General features: G+C 37.4%; 1 pseudogene across 1 annotated transcript; it reads left to right on the top strand.

Moving 5' to 3' along the window:
- The first annotated feature begins 598 nt into the window (after window positions 1-598).
- Window positions 599-3,633, top strand: LOC107627290 (putative receptor-like protein kinase At5g24010 pseudogene; annotated as a pseudogene). The gene has a single exon (XR_015902267.1). The product of XR_015902267.1 is annotated as a putative receptor-like protein kinase At5g24010 pseudogene (transcript).
- The last annotated feature ends 2,929 nt before the right edge of the window (window positions 3,634-6,562 follow it).

The raw sequence follows: 6,562 nt of genomic DNA, 5'->3' as shown, positions 1-6,562 counted from the left end.
AGGGGAAGATTTATTGGTGGGTCCCCAACTAAGTAGAACCCACAAGTTAAAAAAAAATGGCTAAAAAGCCACGAGAGGGAGAATGAGTTTCGAGACTCATTTTGAAAAAGAGAGAGAGAAACAAAGCCTATTTAATCACATAAGTAGTGAAAAAAATTATTTTTGGTGCTTTTGCTATTAGACAAGTTCTTATTTAAACATTTGTTAAATTTTTCCAACAAAATATCTGTCTAAATAATAAATAACTTCAGTTCTATTCTCTTACAATAAGATATTAAGACATATGGGTACCGGAGAAAGATGGGGAAAAAAATAGAGAATTTCCCTCCAAGAATGTCAGGACAAATTATATGCCTTTCGACCTTACTAAAATCTTGATATGTTAGGACGACATTTGTCCTCTACTCTGTCATGGCACTAGAACATTTATTACTTGCAGCCTTCTTAATTCAGTGTTCATTCCGTGGAACAATCATTTATTCGTTATTATATTATTACATTAATGTGTCTGAAGTGGCACGCCAACTTGGTGGCACTTCAGAAGTATGCAACCAATCATTTTTCCACCGTGAGTAAGACTCAATTATTTTTCAAGGCTCAAATCAAATAGTTTGAGACTCTGGGTAGTTGATAAATCAACTATCACATGTACACCAGAAAATAAAAAATAGAAATAAAAAAATGAAAAAGAAAAAAAATGAAAATGAAGAAAAATCAAAGCTGACGACTTGACCTCTTCTGAAGTCGTCTTTGCTAATACTATCCATAGTTCATAGTCACAGGTGCCATGATTGTAGCTGAAATTGTTCATCACACGCACCAATTTTCCATGGCAATTCATCATCAGTTTTACACAATTCAACACTCTCTGCCTTTACTGCTACTACTTGTTATTCAGCTCTCATCACTTCAGTTCCACTCCCATGGGTATGATCTCCAAACCAAGTACTTCATCAATTGCGGATCGAGCAGCAATGCTAGTGACACAGAGAGTGGGAAGACTTACGTTGGGGATTCAGGCCAGGTCAGTTTTAGCAAGGGAAGCAAAACAGAATCCAACCAATCGTCAGCTCTTTCATCTATCTACCAAACCGCAAGAATCTTCCCAAGTCAATCTTTCTATGAGTTCCAAATTGACACCGCTGGTACCTACATAATACGCCTTCATTTCCTTGCTTTCACTTCGCCTAGTAACCTCTCTTCTGCAACGTTCAATGTCTCGGTTCCTAATTTCATGCTGCTGCAAAACTTCACGCCCAAGAACTATACAAAATCTCCTCTTGTTAAAGAGTATTACGTGAAGATATCTCTTGGTAAATTCAGAATCACTTTCGACCCTCAACGTTTCTCGTTTGCCTTTGTGAATGCCATAGAAGTCTTCCTGCTCCCCCCATTATTAATAGCTGAAAAAGTCTCACGTTTTGATCCACAACCTGCCATTGGACAATATAGTTTGTCTAACTACAGTGGGGTACTCGCGCGAGCGTTGGAGACCAAACACAGGCTCAACGTTGGTGGCACTAATATCACAAGTAGCGCAGATCTCTTATGGAGAACCTGGTCTATTGATGATACTTACCTTGTTAATAGTCAAAATGCCAAAAATTTTACATATAATGGGAGCATTAAGTCCAAGGTAAATCCTGATTCTGATGGTCCAAATGCTAATATTTATACTGCGCCATTAGATTATGTTTACGGAACAGCTAGATGGATTAATGTTATCTCTGAAAATATAACCTGGAGTCTTCCTGTGGACAAGAGTGTAGACCACCTAATTCGGCTTCACTTCTGTGACCTTTTGTCTATGCAGGCAGGCCTTATCATATTTGGTCTGTACATTTATGACCTGCCTGCTTTGGTCATTGGTAACGACACAAATGTGTCTTCAGTATTGCCGGCGCCTTTTTATTATGATTTAGTGGTCCAGTCTGATAACTCTGGTTTTTTCCGGATCACTGTCAAGCCTAATAGTTCTGCTTTTAATCATAGTGCTTTTTTGAATGGTTTAGAAATAATGCGAATGGTTGATTCATCAGATTTGAGTTACTTGCAAGACCATTCCAATGGAAAGACTAATGTTCTTCCAGTGGTGCTGGGCTCAGTACTTGGAGGTTTGGTCCTGGTTGCATTGGTGGTGGTTGTGTTAGTTTGGCGTCTTAAGACCAACAAACAAAAGCGGGTGGAGGGTTCAGATTGGTTGCCAATTCCTGCCAAGGCAGGAGGAAGTTCTCACAGCAGAACAAGCCGGTTGACTGATGGAACCATTCAAGGCTCTCCGCTTCGCAACATTAATCTCGGACTGAAGGTTCCTCTGCAGGATCTTCAATTGGCAACCAAGAACTTCGATGAGAAGCAGATAATTGGCAAGGGCGGTTTTGGAAATGTCTACAAGGGAGTTCTCAAGAACGGCATGAAAGTAGCAGTTAAGAGGAGTGAGCCAGGGTCCGGTCAAGGCCTTCCGGAGTTCCAGACTGAGATCATGGTTTTGTCCAAAATTCGCCACAGGCACCTCGTTTCCTTGATCGGCTACTGCGATCAAAGGTACGAGATGATACTGGTTTATGAGTACATGGACAAAGGGACACTGAGGGACCATCTGTACAACACAAAACTGCCAAGCTTGACTTGGAAGCAAAGGCTTGAAATTTGCATTGGAGCCGCAAGAGGCCTTCAGTACCTTCACAAAGGCGCTTCCGGGGGAATCATTCACCGGGATGTTAAATCCACCAACATTCTCCTTGATGAGAATCTTGTGGCTAAAGTTGCTGATTTCGGCCTTTCGAGAACAGGTCCTCTTGACCAGCATTCCTATGTCAGCACAGGTGTTAAAGGAACTTTTGGTTATCTTGATCCGGAGTATTTCCGGTCGCAGCAGCTGACAGAAAAATCTGATGTCTATTCATTTGGTGTAGTTCTTCTGGAAGTGTTATGTGCCAGGCCGGCTATCGAACCTTCGCTCCCAAGGGAGCAAGTGAACTTGGCTGAGTGGGGAATCCTTTGCAAAAACAAAGGGATTCTAGAAGACATCATTGATCCCACCATCAAAGGCCAATTAGATCAAAACTCGTTCAGGAAGTTTAGCGAGACGATAGAGAAATGCTTGCAAGAAGATGGTTCTGATAGGCCAACCATGGGTGATGTGTTGTGGGACTTGGAGTATGCACTGCAGCTTCAGCGCGGCGCAATACACAGAGAGCCGCATGAGGATAGTTCTAGCAGTGCTTCTGCATCGCTTCAGTTGCCAAATGTTAGGCGTCTTCCTTCTCTGTCCACCTTGAGCGAAGTGGATGACATGTCCATTGCAATGGGTGATCGGTCTGATACTGCAGACGATTCGGTTTTTTCTCAGTTGAAAATCGATGAAGCTAGATAAATTTCAAGCTCTTCGTCACGCCTTACCATAGTTTTAGCTCTGTAGTTAACTTTTTGCAGTTTTGAAATATTGCTTATAGATTTCATGAACCAGATCAAAATGTCGATGCTGTGTTTGTTCAACTACCTGTCTATTCAAAAGCTAGATTTAGCTGGTTTATGGATTCTAAATATAATTTAAACAAAAACAAAACATACCTATATTTTCAATCACTGATTGGTTTATTGGCCAATTATCATACTCCGAGTTTGCAGTCATATCAATTTTATTGCCCCTTTAGTTTGACCAATTTGAGCATAGTATAATTAATATGCCTCCCATACGAATCAATGTCAGTTATTCCCTCTATCACTGTATTCAACTATCTCACTAGAAATCCAACATTTCTTCTCTGCAATTGAACATAATCAAGTGGACTATTACGAACTATACTAGAAATCCAACATTTCTTTCTATGTACTCTTTAGACACCAAAAGGTTGCTCAAAATTACAAGTGAAAGTTTTGATTGTAAATAAAATCCGTGAATCTTTTCTGGGAATAGATAAACTAGAGAAAGTGTTTTGACTTGGCACCTCAAGCGTGGACCTGATTATTGACTTGCAAAACCGAAGGTTGGCTCTCCCAAGAGCTAGTCAACTACCTTGTCCTATTTTGGTAACCAACTACCGGTGTTGTAACCTTTTTTCTTCTAAAGAACATGAAGTTGGTCACGGCAGTCACAATTAATTCATATACCCTAAAGTTTTTAAGTTGAAAATTCAATATTGAATTTTGAGTTTGGCACTTGGCGCTTTGCCTCCGTGCTCATTTGACTTGCAACAAAAAGCTCTTAATTGACCCATTTACGTACTAAATTTTTACCTCATTACTACAAAAAAGGTAAGGTTCAACCACTTTCTAGAGGCATGGATTAAAGAATAAAATTACATTTAAATGGCGCAAAAACCATTTCAGATCCCCCCAAAAAAAATCTTATTTAGATCAAGCATTTATCATTAGGCCAAAAGTTATAGTTCTTGACAAAGATACAACTTTAGTTCCTGAGAATCATATCCATAGGTCACATACACCTATTGCATAGGCCATGAGCTGTGATGTTAAGCTCATCTAATTTTAAAAGTGAGGCTAGTTAAACAAATGGTCTCTTTTACTGTGCCTAAAATTCACTTGTATGATACAAAAATAAAAAGATGAATTCAACCTTATTCCAACACTACTTTTAGGCAAATTCAGTAAAAGTTCTATCGGCTCCAACAAATTTTTCTAAATTAATACCCACACTTTTTTTCATTATTGCACCTAATTCAAAAGATTACAAAGTTTAATATTGTGATCACTTAGGCAGTTATAGTTACTGCTACTAGAATCTAGTTCATAAGGCAAATCTAGGGAGAGTTCAGAGTTCGGAATTTTCACACCATCGTGATCATTGAAATTGACACTTTATCTTTCAACTGACAATATAATTAACAATGAAATTTAAACTAATCATGTCAACTAAAAATCCAATTTCACAGAGAAAAAAAGAAAACAGAAGAACAATAAACTTGAGAACTGAGAGCTTCAACTCTATCAACAAACCCACTTCTTTTATAGGCTATAAACTGCTACAACGGATAAGTAATCATAATTTTCCAAGCTTACAGTATTTATACAATGTGGCAAGTTTCAACTTTTAAACACACTATAGTTCTTCTAAAAATCAACACCTAAAGTCCTTATATATGGACAGAAGCTTACACTTCCCACATATATAATAATTCATGTACAAAGTTGTCTATTGTATCAAATATAAAACACAAACTAAAGATAAAAAAGAAGCCAATAACAGTGTCATTAACTAAAACATTTTTGTGTTAGTGACCTGAACCTCTTCTGCTTGGCCCTGAGGACATGGTGTGGTATTGACCTTCAATCAAAACGCGGTTGCTCGAATCATCATCCACAGTTTGAACCTTCTCCTTGATCACTGAATTGGCCTTCTTCTCTATCTTACTAGTAGTAGCTGGTGGTGGAGATGGAAGAGCTCTAGAAGATACAAGCCTTGGCCTTGTGACACTTACCACTAGAACCATGAGGACCATTAGAAGTAACACTTTGGTCCTCATTTTTATTATTATTCTAACTTGATTTGGGAGAATAATGGTTTTATTTTATGTGTATTTTCAAGCTAAGGCTCTTACACCCTGATAAAAGGGTGGAGCTTAGAGTTTTGGTTTGGCATCTCCACAATGAGGCAAAGCTAAGTGAGGAGCCTCTTTAACATATTAACGAGAAGCATGGAAGGACAAAATGAACGGTTAAGGGCTTTTGTGTGGGAGTGGGACCCACTAAAGGGAGTGGTTGACTGCCACAGTTTATTCCAATTCTGTTTAAGAGATTACTATAGTAATTAATGTTGTGATAAGTATAAAAGCTGAGTTGGATGTCCATTAATGTATGGGCGGCTCAGCTTTTTAATGGTAAATGACATTAAAGAAATGTTGAAAAAGTAAAATATGTTACCATTATAAATAGTAGAATTTTGTTTTACATTCGTACATACAAAAACAACAGTAATATAATAATATTTTTTTTCTTTCTCTTACTATAAACAAATGCTATTATCTCTCTCTCTACTTTTTATACTCCTTTCTATCTTTGTATATATATATATACATTACAACATATTATTTTATTATATATATATATAAATTATTATTGAGCTAATTATTTTAATTTTAGAGTCTTCTATTTATACATCTTTATTTTATATATATCTTTTATTTTACAACACGTTATAAGCACGAGACTCTGATCAAATTTTTAGGAAGACTCAAGTAACAAATTTTTCATTATGTCGAAACTCTCTCATCTTGAATTCAATGCTCTTGATATATCTGGAAACAATTATTTATCATGGATATTAGATGCTGAAATCCATCTTGATTCAATGGATCTTGGAGATACCATTAAGGCTGAAAATAATGCATCCCAGAAGGATAAAGCCAAAGCCATGATTTTTCTTCGTCGTCACCTTGACGAAGGATTGAAAAATGAATATCTTACATTAAAAGATCCTGCAGATCTTTGGAAAGACCTTGAAGAAAGGTATAATCATCAGAAAACGGTAATACTTCTTCAAGCCCAATATGAATGGACGCATTTGCGTTTACAAGATTTTAAATCTATAAATGAATATAAT

The sequence above is a fragment of the Arachis ipaensis genome, chromosome B1 (genome assembly GCF_059453495.1).
Source record: "Arachis ipaensis isolate K30076 ecotype BB chromosome B1, ASM5945349v1, whole genome shotgun sequence".
Taxonomy (NCBI): Eukaryota; Viridiplantae; Streptophyta; class Magnoliopsida; order Fabales; family Fabaceae; genus Arachis; species Arachis ipaensis.
The sequence above is the reverse complement of the archived record's forward strand: the minus strand, read 5'-3'. Positions and strand labels throughout refer to the sequence as shown.